Consider the following 14273-nt stretch of genomic DNA (forward strand, 5'->3'; position numbering starts at 1 on the left):
CCAGGGGACACCTCGACCTATCCCCCAGGCAGAGGAAACTGAGCTAACAATCAGGGCCACACAGAGGCCCTCCCTATGCACCACCCCCCACCCCACTCCCACCCTGCTCCCAAGTCTGGGACTGGCCCTCAGTGCCCACCCCAGCAGGCATAGGGATTGGCAGAGGGAGGCAGCATCTGGAGGCTGTGACTTCAGGCCGGGACAAGTGGCGCCCACTGGAGCCTGGTTGGGGGTGTACAGGCAGCACTTCTGGGGTCCTTCAGCACCATCCCTGTAAAGAAGAGGGCCAGGATGAATAAGACCACCCCGTGCCCAGCACAGCCCCACTGCCAGGCACAGCTCCAGGCTGCCACTGAACAACAGGTAATCCAGGCCAGGGCTCTAGGTGGCACACGCCCTTGAGGCTTGGGAAAAAACAAAACCAAATCTTATCACCAAATAAACCTGGGCTGGGCCTGGGTGGCTGCCAAACCGGCAACGGGGATTTTGGGAAATGCTGACTGTTCCTGCCATTTGCTCCCACTCAACAGAAGTCCCCAACCCTCACTGCGAGTTTGGTGGCCTGTCGTGTCCACCAGCCATAGGCAATGCCTCCCTGCAAGGTCAGGCACCAGGCAGCACCCACGACGTGGGAGTCCTGGGACCGCACAGTCCAATGGGGTCCGCAAAACAGTCATGCCGGCAGTGACACCGGACTGGCTGAGAGATATGTGGCAGCCTAGCCGTGACAGTGGGCTGTGCGCACTCCGGGAGGCTCCCTAAGATGCGATGGGGATGGGCCAGGCTAGGCAGGAAGTTGAACTCCTACAGAGGGCCAATGGCCTGTACCGAGATTGTGTACGTGTCTGGGGGTGGTGTGTGTTGTGTGTGGTGTGTGTATGGTGTGTGGTATGTGTGATGTATATGTTCTGTGTGTATAGTATGCTGTGCGTTTGCGGTGTGTGTGTATGATGTGTGTTTGTATGTGGTGTGTATTGGGGTCTGTAAATGAGGGTGTGTGGGGTGGGTGGGTGTAGGTGGCATGTGTGATGTGTGTGGTGTGATGTGTGTGGTGCATATGTGGTGTGTGGGTATGTGCATGTGTGGTGTGTGTGGTGTGATGTGCTATGTATGTGGTGTGCATGTGTATGATGTGTGGTGTGGTGTATGTGTGCATGTGTGCTGTATGTAGTGTGATGTGTATGTAAGTGGTGCGTATGGTGTGGTGTGTGTGCATGTGTGTAGTATGTGGTGTGTGCGTGTGTGGTGTGTGTGTGGTATGTGTGTGATGTGAGTGATGTGTGTGGTATGTGTGATGTAATGTGTATGTATATGTTTGTGTTGTGTGTGAGGTGTGTGGGGGTAGTATGTATGGTGTAATGTGTGTGTATGTGGTGTGTGGTGTGAGGTGTATGTGTGTGTGCACGTGTGTGGTATGTGGGGTGTGCATGTGTGGTGTGTGTGTGTGATGTGTGGTGTGGTATATGGTGTGTGCATGTGTGGGGTGTAGTGTAGTGTGTGTATGTGGTGTGCAGTGTGATGGGTGTGTGTGTATGCATGGTGTGATGTGTGTGTGTGTGGTGTGCCGTGTGGTATGCGGCGTGTGCATGTGGTGTGTGTTGTGTGTGTGTGTGATGGGGAGGGGAGTGGGCTGAGAAGGCAGGAAGGCAGAGTGCCTGCTGGAGTATGGACACCATGGCTCAGGCGTGAGGTGGGGGCAGCACGGGAGCAGATGAAGGGATGGGTCTGGACAGCACCACTGCCCTGAGCCTTACTTGTATCAGAGAGTCTCGGAGCAGCCCAGGAACGGGGTCATTTGCCTCATTTTAGATGAGAGGACTGAGGCTTCCTCTCCCTCCCGGTCAAATCCAACCAAGTCCTGCCAACACCACCCTCATTATCTCTCGGTCCACCTATTTCCTCCAGGTAGCCTTCCTGACCCCCAGACCAGGTTAGGGGCCCCACCATGTGCCCACCCCCGACTCTCCCTTATCACAGTGCCAGAGCATCAGCTCTGCTAGGACAGAAGTGCCACGGGGCAGAGATTTTCATGGGTTTTGTTTTCCGTCATCTCCCCTCTGCCAAGAGCAATGCTTGACAAGCAGTTGGTACTTCATATTTTTGGAATGAATAGCTCCTGCAATATTTCACCATAATTGTTTGTCTATTTGCCCTTAGGCTGTAATCTCCTTGAAGGCAGGACCTCTTTAGATTCATCATTTTGACCCCAGCACCCAGCAAAGAGATTGGTGCACAGTAAGCGAGAAATATTAGTGGAATAGAATAGAATATTAACACAACTATTTAAAAAGAATAATGAAAAGCTTATTATGATGATATGGACTAGACATCCAAGACAGCTCTTTTATACTTTCAACTTCCAGCTCTTTGAATGCATTACCCAATCAAAAATGTAAAAGAAGGACATAAATATTAGTAGAAGGCAAGGGAGTGAGAAGGAGGAAGAGCAAGCAGGGAGAGGGGTGGAATCCCAGCCAGGATCCAGCTGCCTCCAGTCAGTCACATCACATGCCCTTGAATCCAAGGCTGACAAATTTAGATTCCGCTGCAAGAGAAGGACATGCATTAAAAATCCCACAAGCTCACATGCTCTGGCAAAGATGCCAAGTCTGGCAGGTCGGGTGAGATGGCCACTATTGTTCTTGGTTCTCCTGTGTCAGTTAAGAGGCCAGTTTTCTCCTGGGACGTTGGTCAATAACTGCAAATGTTTCCAACCTCAGAGGCTCAGCTCTGAAGATAAACTATCAAGTCTGTGCACTGCTCCGTGGATTACCATATAAATTACCATTCTCAGGGTAGATGGTTCTCAAGGTTAACCTCAAGGTTTGCTAGGTAGTCAACACTTTGGAGCCCCCTTTCCTAAGCTCAACAGTGCCCCTCAAAAGACTCTCCTCCAGCTTATAAGCTGCAAGGAAAATGGTACAACTACTTTGGAGCCGTATTGAGGAAAAATATACCACAAACAAGCCCTGCAACCCTGCAAGCCCACCCCTGAACCCACATAACCCTGTCAGGTGCATCAGAAGACATGATGAAGAATTTTCTTTGTAGCATTGTTTGTAATAGCAAAACAAAACAAAACAAAACAAAAAAACCACAACTGAAAATGACCTCGACGTCCTTCTACAGGAAATTGGATACATAAAATATGGCACACTGTGTTCAAACAATGGAATTTCACAGCAGTGGAAATGAATAAACTGAAGCCACATATATCAGCTGGGTGAATCTCAGAAGCCTGTGGAAGATGCAAAGCAAGCTGCAGACGACATCACAAAACACTGACATACAGTTCAAAACAAAACAAAACTGAAGGGTTGTCTTCACACATGTTTATCAGAAACACATGGTTAAAACAACCAAAAACTAGCAAGGGAATGATGAAACTGGGATTTAGATAGTGGTCACCTTGGAGTGGGGGTGGTAGGAGAAACGGGGGAGTGCAGTAGGGGTGAGGCACACACCGTGACAGGCCTTGTTGGAAACGGTTTATTCCTTGATCACTGTCAGTCATTTTATTATCATACTTTCTATCTTAGTTGTGTGTTAACACATATTCTTTTTTTTTTCCGAGACAGAGTCTTGTTCTGTCGCCCAGGCTGGAGTGCAGTGGTGCAATCTCGGCTCACTGCAACCTCTACCTCCTGGGTTCAAGCGATTCTCCCGCCTCAGCCTCCCGAGTAGCTGGGATTACAGGCATGCGCCACCAAACCTGGCTAATTTGTTTGTATTTTTAGTAGAGACGGGGTTTCACTATGTTGGCCAGGCTGGTCTCAAACTCCTGACCTCAAGTGACCCACCTGCCTTGGCCTCCCAAAGTGCTGGGATTACAGGCATGAGCCACCTTGCCCGGCCAACACATATTCTTTTTCATGACTCAAGTATTCCAGCGTAAAGATCTAAACCATAGCCTGAGCTTGGAGTCAGGCAGGCCTGGGTATGAATACTGACTTTTCCATAGTCGAGTGACCTTGGGCATGTCATTTAGCCTCTGAGTCTCCCTTATCTCACCAGGATGATAATACTTCCCTCGAAGCACCCTACTTATGTATGAAACGTGCCCGGCACATGGTAGATACTCAATGCATTTTTTACAATCTATTTGTGAATTCGGGCATTTGGACTCTGGGATTCCCCGTTGTAGGCTAAGGATACGATAAATGAGAGCTGAATGAATGAATGAGTGAGCAAACAAAAGAATTCAAAAATTCTTTTACTACTTCTATATCTCCTCCTCTGAATGCCCTCTGGAACTCAAATCATCTGGTTAGCATTGGGGTCACTTAAAATAAAATTTAAAATCCACCTACTTAGAGTCTCTGGAAGCAGGTAGTGGATGAGCTTTGCCCCATGAAGATTCTGCCTCCACCCTCCAAACTGAACAGAAGATCCCTTCGGGATGAACTTGCCATGTCTTCCCTGCCCCACAGCATCTGGCACATTCTGGGCCCACCAGCTGCTCCTCATGAAGGCAGCTGCTCATTGGAAGGAAAGGCCACCAGTTGGCAGGTATCTCCCCAGACGTTTACCGGCTTGGGTCAGTCCCTCTTGAATCTATAGGAGTTTCCCTAGACCTTAAAGTCCCTCAGCAACTTTGGTCTTATTTAGGACAGCCTATGATTAGAGGAAATTAAATGGATTTCCAAACCCTGAAAATAGGCCTTCTTTTAGGCCGTCTGAGAATCTCTGCTAGGCTCTGATTTATTTCCCCCTTTGGCTTGTTTGTTTTCTTTCAGGCTAGATCTGGGGAAGGAGATTACCTGCAGAATCATGGATAGAGAAGTATATTTGAAGTCAGACAATAAAGCCTCTGTTTGACCTTAAGACAGACCTATCATTTCCAGCTTCATTCAGCTTTCTCCTCTGTAAAATAGCAATAGTAATGATTTATTGCTTACTTCACAAGGATGCTGAAAAGATAAAATAAAGCCATGAATATATTGGTGATTTTGAAACTATGAAGTTCTTTATAACCTGGTACAGAGAAAGAATACTGGATTTAGAGTCAAGATACCTAGTATTTTCTCTTTAAGTGTTGAGGCATATTATGTACCAGACATGTTCTGAGCACTTTATGAATGTTAACTCATGGTAGTTGTCACAATATTCTTATGAACTAGGTGTTATATTATCATTCCCATTAGGCAGATGAGGAAAGTGGGGCACAGAGAAGTTAAGTAACTTGTCCAAGTTGCACAGCTATTATGCGGCAAAGCTGAGATCCAAACCCAAATAGCCCGGCTCCAGAAACTGGTCCCCTTAACTAGCTTTTCTCCCTCCTGCTTGAGAAGTTTGAGCCTGGCTCTGCCACTCACTAATTCTTCTGTCCTTCATTCATTCATTCCACATACACTTACTGAGTGCTTACTATGTGCCAGTACTGTTCTAGGGCTGGGCATGGAGCAATGAACAAAACAGGCTGTCACAGAGCTTGCATTCCAGCAATTACACAAGGTGTCCAGAAGATTCAATGCTGTGGAAGATGAATTAAGCAGAGCGAGGGGCTAGAGTGAGACCTTGAGCCCATGGTGTCTTCTCTTTGAACCTCTGCTCTCCTATTATGCAATGTAGATACTGAGGCCGGCCCTGCCTCCTTTAAAGGTTTAGGGGGCAATCAAATGAACTATAGAGGTGCATATAGGATATAAACCATAAAACACTATTCTCATGAAGAGGTTGTACATTCACCGCTCTTGCCTCTTTGTTCCTACGGTGCTTTGTTCGTACCTCTAAGCTACAGTCACCCTTGTTTCATAATTGGCCAGGAAGTTCTCTGTGTCATCCAATAAACTAAATATTTGAGGGCAGGACCAGATCCTGGTACAAAGTAAGTGTGAAACAAAGGTATCCTTATTAGTATTAATAATCACGATTTAATGAGTCCCTAATAGTGCCAATTACCACCAGACACTTATGTACAATGCTGAAATTAACCTTCAGTGTAGAAGTTATTATTATGCAGCTCCCAGGGGAGAAATGGAGGCCCAGAAAGCTGAGAAATCTGCCCATGGCCATTCACCAGTGAGCGACAAAACCACAATCAGAACAGGCTCCAAAATCCACCATCTGTCACCAACCCCCTGTTCATCCACACTTGTCCAGTCAACAAATCTGGCTTGAGCACCTACTATGCTCTTGGTGCTTTGCCAGGTACTGGAGACACAGAGATGGAGAAGGCAGGTGAGGTCTCTGTCCATGTGAAAAATAGGACAAACAAGTTATCACGTAAATAAGGTGGGCACGGGTCTGATCCACAGGGAGGGCCTACCTAGGCTGGGAGGTGGAGGAAGGCCTATCTGAGGAAGGGACATCAGAGCTGAGCCCTGAGCAGTGACAAGGAGCTGGTAGACCTTCGAGACACCTGGGAGGAAGGGCTGAGGTGTGAATGAGCTGGGAAAGTTCTCTAAGCAGGAGGCGGCCTGTGCGCCTGGAGAGTCCCAAGAAAGGGAGACAGAGGTAAGAGGTGCAGTGAGAGGAAGGTGCGCCCACACTATACAGGCCCTGACAGACCAGGACAGGCATGGAGGCAGCCACTGAAGCTTTCCAGGTAGTAAAGCGATGTGATCTGAGGTCTCTTTTGGAACAATTATGAATCGTTGAAATAACATTAAAGCCTACTAATAATTATTATAACAATGTTTTCCAAAAAGCTTGTTTAGGAGACAAGAGAGAAGAGTGAAAAAGAAGGGGCCAGAGAAGGTAGAAGTAGGCTGGGAGCAGAGAAAGGTATTCAGCCAGCAAATGACTCTTGCAGGTGTTTCCTTTCAGCTTAGCTTCAGCTGAATCCAGACTCCTTTATCTTATACACAATCATAATCGGCTGTCAACGGAAATCACTAAGTAGACTTCCAGGCTTCTGCTATGAGAAGGATCAGTTTTCTTCCCCCTTCTCTTCCCACCCAAGGAAAGAGAAGGCCCATAACCCGGAAGAAGAGGGGCCCTTCGCGACTGCTTGGGGCAGGGTGTCTGTTGAGAGGCTCGGAGGATGCTTCTTAAGACAGTGTCTTGTCCTCAGGGGCAAGGCTTTTGATTTCTAGATGCAGGTCGGTCTCTGCCAAAATGTGGCCTGGGAGTCAGGCTTTCTGGGTGGCTTTGGCTGCCCTATGAGAAATGAACAGATAAACCACCCTCATCCCTGCTCCACTCCCACACATCTGTGAGTGGAAATTAGAGCCCACAGGGTGGGCTTAAGGAGAACATGCCAGACCTGAGGACCTTTGGGGCATCCTGGGTGGAATGGTGGAGGAAGGACGTGGCACTTCTGGGACGTGGCAGAGACCTCAGCTGTCTACACTCAGACGTCTACACTGCCCGTTTTCACCTCCCCACCCCCTGCACCATGCTGCTACCCAGTCCACTTCTCCCTCCTGGAGAGGAGGCAGATCTGCGTCTTAGGAAGCTGACCAGAAGCAAAGGAAAGAAAACTCAAAGAAAGAAGAAGCTTTTAGGAAACAAAAAGATTGAATTAAAAGCTGTCTGAAAAACTGAATAATTCTACCCATGCAAATTACATTAAATTATGTAAATTTATGTAAATCAATCACATTTCTCCCTCTTCTTTCCAAACCCATCATTTTGCACCCCTGGAGGTGTCTGAAAGTGAGGGATCCTGACCGAGCTCCTTGTGCTAACACAAAGCTTGAAGAGTTGAGTTTTCCAATCTCTCCCACTCCTGGGATTGCAGATTTCTCCCTTGGGCTCTGCTTCACTCCACTCTGACCACAAGAAAACCCCTTTCCCAACAGCCCTCCACCCCTCACAACTCCCTTGTGCTGGTGACTGGACAGGACATTTATGTAGCATATTTAGAGATGGGGCAGATTGGGAAGAGGGAGGAGCTGAAAATAGACTTCATGCAAATACAATCTCTTTATGCTAATGATATGCAAATATAACGTTTCCCTCTCCTTGGCCCCCTGGAGCCAAGAAATGACTTGTCTGTGTGCAGTGGACCAAAAAGAGGCCAGGAGAGAAAGCCAGGGGGAGGGAGAGCGGAGAGAGGCCTGAGAGCCCTGGCTGACCCCTACCCCCTTTCCCACCCCCAGACACAAGTGACCCCCAGTGAAGGAACAGCTGCCAAGACAGTCCAGGCCTGGAGAGAGCTATGGCCCAGGCGTGGGGCTTGGGGTGCGTGGGGGTATGGGGAACATCGCCTGTGCTCCCGAGCTTTTAGAACAGGTGCTGTCCCCCTTCACCTGCCCTTCTGTTGGGAGTGCCTCTCACCACCTCCCTCCACCTGTGTAGAGTTTGTCTCCCTGGGCGCTATTATCTTCTGCAGTTGCTCATAAATGACAACACCCCCCAGTGGCTGGGCCTACCCAGCACTTGAACCCCTTCTGGCTGGGCTGCTTGCCGGAGATTAGCTCCTCTTTGGAGAACCCACAATAGCTCTCCACAGCCTTTGTGCTTCTGTTTGCAGCAAATATTGAAGCTCTCTCCTGAAACCCATTATAGGCCGCTGAGACAAAGGCTTTCTGCCGGTCTCCAGGACAGAGCCAATAGCAGGATGTTCCTCGCTACTATACCTGCCGCCTCACCTGCCGCTTCTTCTCCAGTTACCCCAGGGAGGAGATGATCCACATTCAGATGAGGCATCTCTGTGCCAAGGCAGTGGACAGAGCAGATGCCATGATGCCCACACCAGGGTTTGCCCATTGGAGGGGATGTGCCCATTGGGTGGGCAGGGGTCACAAGTAGTTGGGAGACGCAAAGACCAATGGCGAGGAAGCCTGGACTGGAGCTGAGTAAGGAGCAGCAGGTGTGCTGAGCTCCCCTGCAATCAGGGCTTCACAAATGCTGTTTGCTGTGCCCCAAACATCCCTCCCTCCCACTCCCTGCCTAATTTTCAGGGACCAGTTTTATTCATCTTTCAGGTTGCAGCCTAGACTTCACCTCATCACCTCCTCCAGTAAGCCATCCTTGCCTCCCAAATTGAGGTGTTCCCCCTCAGCACTCACATCTGGTATTTTAACAGCCTGCTCACTTTCTGCTTTCCTCATCCCGGCCTTTGAGCTCGAGGCATTTTCATGCAGAAAACATCTGACACAACTCCTAAACATGGCAGATGAATATGACTGCATAAATGAACGACTGAATGAATTCAGCAAGTATGGGCTGTGCCTCATCCTGGAGTCCTCAGAATTCTGACTCAAGGGGTGTTAGGTCATGAAAGGCCCTGGGAGAAGGGCTGAGAATCTTTCATGGCCTTCCTTATGGACACCTCAGTTGGGTGAAGGGCAGGCTGGGATGAAAGTCCACCAACCATGCGGCCTCGGGTGAGTCTCTGAACCAACCCAGGCCTCAGTCCCCTCATCTGGCAAATGGGAAGAACAACATTGGAAAGACAGAGCGGGAGAATGCTCTGAAAACAGCAAAGGGGTTGTGTGGAGCTGAGGTGTGTGAGCATGGTTATGTGGAGGGGATGTTACGGACCTCGGTTTGGGGCGGGAGAAGAAACAGAGGTGTTTCCCGGCAAGCGTGTTGCTCTGGCAGGCAACCATTGGCCACTCTGTAGCAAGCACTGGGCGGGAGAGGACATGGGGATCCTGTTTCCAGGCCTGAGGGAAGAGGCGGCCCGGCAACTTCCAGCGGCAACCCTGGGGCCTGGGAGCAGCTGGCCACAATCCCCTGCCTGCCCCTCCTCTCTCCTGGTCACTGCCAGTAAGGAGCCTGGTCCAACAGGCCGGGAGCTGACTCCAACTCACTGCTGGGCAAGTTACTCATTTCCCCTCCCCTCAGTTTCCTCTTCTATAAAGTAGAAATAATAACAGTGCTACTGCATACGGCTGCTAAGAAGATTAAATGAGATCAACTATATAAAGTACTCAGCACCGCTCCCGGCACATAACAGGTGCTCAGTGAACCAGTCCACCATTCCCACCCGCCCCTTTACTCATCCTGTCTTGGTTTTGGGAATCACAGAAATCACCCTCCCATTTTACAGAGGGAGAATCTGGAGAGGTTCTGGAACTTACCAGAGGTCACCAGTGACTCAGGAATGGGAGTTAGACACAGACCCGGGGTGCCCAGGGTTCTACTCCCATTTCCCTGTGGTTTGGGGCTTGAATGAATGAATCATTTGGGGTTTGAATCGTTGCTCCATATGTACAAATCCAGGTCACCCTGAGAGGCTGCAGCAGAGGCTTCTCCTGTGCTCCTCTTACCCCCTTGGAAATGCTGGGCTATAGAAACCCTCAAAAAATAAATAGTGGGATGGCTGACATATTGAGAGACAGACGGCAAAGCAGAAACAATTCCCTGACCCCCACCAGGCTACCTGAGAGGCACCTGAAGTGAGCCGAGAACCCCAATGATGAAAAGAGGCATCTGAAAAGCAGACGTCCAACCGGGGAAAAGCAGGGCCGAGGCAGCTCCAGCAGCCACAGGGTTGTGGAGGGTTCCTCGCAGGCTTGGCAAGCCAGGCTGGGGCACCCGCTCTGAAATGGAGCTTTCCCCAGCAGGACGTCAGAGCTTGGGTGGCAGCCTGGGCTGTTCAGTGTGGCTGTCTCACAGCCTTTTAGTCACATAGGAGGCTGCTGTGGAAAGGAGGTGACATCCTTGAGAGCTGGCAGCAGTTGGCCTTCTAGATATGTCGCTGCACAAAGTGAGAGGCAGTTGGCAGGGAGGGGAGGGGGCACCCACAGGAAGGAGAGTGACTCCACAGAAGGGCATCCAGCCTACCAGGCACAACTTCCCACTCCCACCCAGGATCCCTGGCACAGCCTCATCCCACCTCCCAATTCCCCTTGGGGATCCAAGCCATGCCAGGCTGTTTGGGCAAGAACCACACCTGTGTATGCCACCCAGGTATCTGCCTGTGGACAGGGACAAGGATAAGGCTTTCCAGACAGACAGGACACTCTCCCTGACCTTCAGCTCATGAGGGAGGAATCAGGTGTCCCTTGTTCATGGCTCTGTTCCCTGTACTGAGCAAGTGCCAGGCACGTATTAGACAATAAAACACCTTTGAGGAACAACTGAATGAACTAACGAACTGTCCTCCAAAATCACTGGGCTGGGAGCATCCACAGCTCCCTCCTGGACCCCATATCAGTATCTCACAGGTCCCTTCCTCTCCTCTCACCTGAGTCCTTTCAGCTGTCATTTAATCTCCAGTTGCTTGGTCAAGAGTCTATTAAATAAGCCTCTCCCAGTTCTTGGATGGTGATAAGGTGCCTCCTCAGCCTTTTTTGGAAGAAGTAATCCTAAAAATATCTTTCATCACTTCCTTCGCTCTTGCCTTGGCCCGTCTCCAAGCCTTTCCTCAGATTTCCTCTTTGGATCTGAACCTGCGCATTCCTGGTTGGCTCTGCCAGAGGGAGAGGGCTCTTGTGTGAAGAAGTCTGAGGTGGGGGTGGCATGGGAGTGGCTGACTGGGAGGTAAGAAAGCAATTTTCTGCTTCAGGGGCATCCAGCCAGGGGAATGCCTTCCCACCTGTTTCTGAAACTCTGGTCATTCAACCCGTCTTATCTTACCGCCACCAACCCACGCTCCCTTCTGGCATCCTGGGAGAGCAGTCTCTCCCCAGCCAGGGGATGGAGAGATGATCTCATGTGGTGGATCTAGGCTTTACTGTTCTAAGAACTCCTAGGGGAGCTTGTTAGAATGTGGATTCCTGGGTTCCATTCCCCAACATTCAACCTGGAATGAGGTCCAGCCAGCTCATTCTTCACAAGCTCCCCAGAGGATGCTGACGGTCCAGGAACACTGCTCCCGGACCACCTTCCCAAAAGACCAAAGGTATTTGGTGTTTTGGTAGATGGATCCTGCAAGGAGGATGGATCCTGCCCACATCAGACAGGAGGCAGATGGAGAGGCAGGGTCAGGACCTTGGATCTGGCCACTGAAGAGGGTGAAACTCTCTCCTACCATCCCCCAGCTCTGGCCCCAGAACAGCAGGAAGACAGAGGAGGGAGGGGTAGGAAAGTCCCAGAGAAGAAAAGAAATGACACAGCCTGGCCTGGCCCCAGTTTCTTCAGTGACACGAGGTTTCACGTGGTCCCAGGCTCCAAACCAGCAAAGACTGGCTTCCTTGTTGATGAAGAAGTCTGGCTGCTGGATCAAGGGGGGAGAAGGGCAGGTGGTGGCTGACCTCCAGCCTGAGTGAGGATCTGTAAGCCTGTCCAGTCGTCCCTCTCATCTCTGCCTCCCTTTCTCAGGAGTCACTCCAGCCCTGAACCTGATAGCCCAGCTCAAGGCTCCTGAGCCTCCCCCAGCCCGAAGAAGTGCAGCAAACACTCCCCCACTGCTTCTTCACCCCATCCAGGGGAGACTCCACCCCAGTCCTGCAGCCCTAACCTCTAGATTCAATCAGTCTCTGTGCAAGCCTGCTCCCTACCCATCCTCACCCCAGAGAAGCTCCCGGGAGTTCCAGACACCCTTGTGTTCAGAACTTCAAGTGCAGAGTCCTGGGCTGGGGATTCTGGCTCTGCTGCTAACTAGGCCTGTGATCTGGGGCAGGCGACTGGCATTCCTGAGCCCCAGGATTTTCATTTATAAAGTAGGGCTCGTAATCCCTGCCTCCCTATGAGGATGAATGAGAAAAGCCCTGTGGAGGCCCCTAGTGTAAAACTCTCACTTTGAACAATCACTATGTTTCTACCATAAGCTCAGCTTTGAGAAACAGCTCCCTGGTAGTCAAAGAGGTGGGTGGCTTCCAGATAAAGGTGTCTTCAGCCATTGTCCTCCCTCTGCGTGGTATCTGGTACTCTCTAGGAGTGCTTGATCGATCCAATGCCTGCTCTGTTGAATAGACATTACGTACTCAGCCTCAGCCAGCCTGGCCTTGCACTGGCCCTCAAACACCCAACTCTCAACCCCCCACAACACACCCTCCTTCTAACATACCCAAATCATAAGCACCTTTCAAAGCCCAGCTCAACCCCAGCCCTCAAGAGCCCCTGCAGACTCCAGTGCTCACTGGGTACTCCCCACATCAGGGTCACCCATCAGTGTTCCCTCCCCAACTAGATCCCACACTCCCGAAGAGCAAAATCACATTCCAAAAAAGTCAAAAGACGCACAACACAAACTGTCCTCACATCTGTCCCTTGCTGGGGACTGGGAAGGAGAAGCATCAGGTAGTGTCACAGTTCCCAGCACAGAAATCCAGGGTCAGGGGTGTTCCATCTGGTGGCCTGCCAGTCTCCGTGTTCCCAGTTCTGACTGGCAGGGGCTATGGTGCGAGAGAGAGAGCTGGCCACTGGCAGAGCCTATTTTCTCACAAGCAAATGATAGCCCAAGGACTTGGGGCACTTTGCGGAACATTTTACTTTTCAGAGCACTTCGAATGTGAGAGACTGAAAGGGGCCTTGGGGACCATCTTGTCCAACACTCCTGGCTCCATGTTACAGATGAGGAAACAGCAGAGATGCACCCATAGTTGCCTGGGCTGAGGGGCGGAGCTAAAGTCCAGGTTCCTAGCACCCTGATCTTACTTTGAACCACCTGGGGTTGGGAGGAGGTAGAACAAACAGCTATGGAATTGACAGAGCCTCCAACATTCACACTTAATTTAGTCTTCCTCCCTAACCTGTGACATAGGTATTACTGAGTGCATTCTAATTTTCCTGCTGCAGGAGGAGGCTCAGAGTGGTTATGGCACCTGCCTAAGGTCACACAGCTGGTACATCTGGAGCTCTGCCCCTGGGCGCCAAGCATGCCAAGCTTTATTAGAGACCTGAGCTCTTAGTGTTTCACTGGGCTGGAGGAAAGGGCCTCTTTGCCTCCTAAGTGGGAGTGGGAGTGGGAGTGTAGCCACAGTGGGAGGTAGGAGGGAGCCTCACTTTATAAATTCTTATTCTCATGGCATCCTGAGAGGACTTCCCTCAAGGTTACACAGCTAGTGTAAGTTGCTGGCAGCTTTTGGGGCTCAGCAACATGGAGCTCTTCTATTTTTGGGTGGTTGCCCCTCTCTGCAGCTCTCTACCTGTATATAAGAGCCCCATGATGGGGACAACTGTGGGGACCCAGAACTTATCCACGCACTCACTCATTCCACAAGTACCTGTTGAGCACCAACCATGTGCTAGGCAGTGTGCTGGACACTGAGGATGCTAAAGTGAATGGGACAGTCAGACAGAGCCAGAGGGGCTGGGGCACCCAGGGAAGGAACTGGGTCCACCTTGGCCCTCACCTCTTGGCCACTAACCTATACTATATTCTAGTTGGGGAGACAGATGCGTAAACAGAGAGGAGTTGATCACTCATCGTGCTGGCTGCTATGACAGCACTGTGCAAGGGGTCAAGGAGCCCAGGGGAAGGTACCTGTTCC

This window comes from Symphalangus syndactylus, chromosome 19 (genome assembly GCF_028878055.3).
Source record: "Symphalangus syndactylus isolate Jambi chromosome 19, NHGRI_mSymSyn1-v2.1_pri, whole genome shotgun sequence".
Classification (NCBI taxonomy): domain Eukaryota; kingdom Metazoa; phylum Chordata; class Mammalia; order Primates; family Hylobatidae; genus Symphalangus; species Symphalangus syndactylus.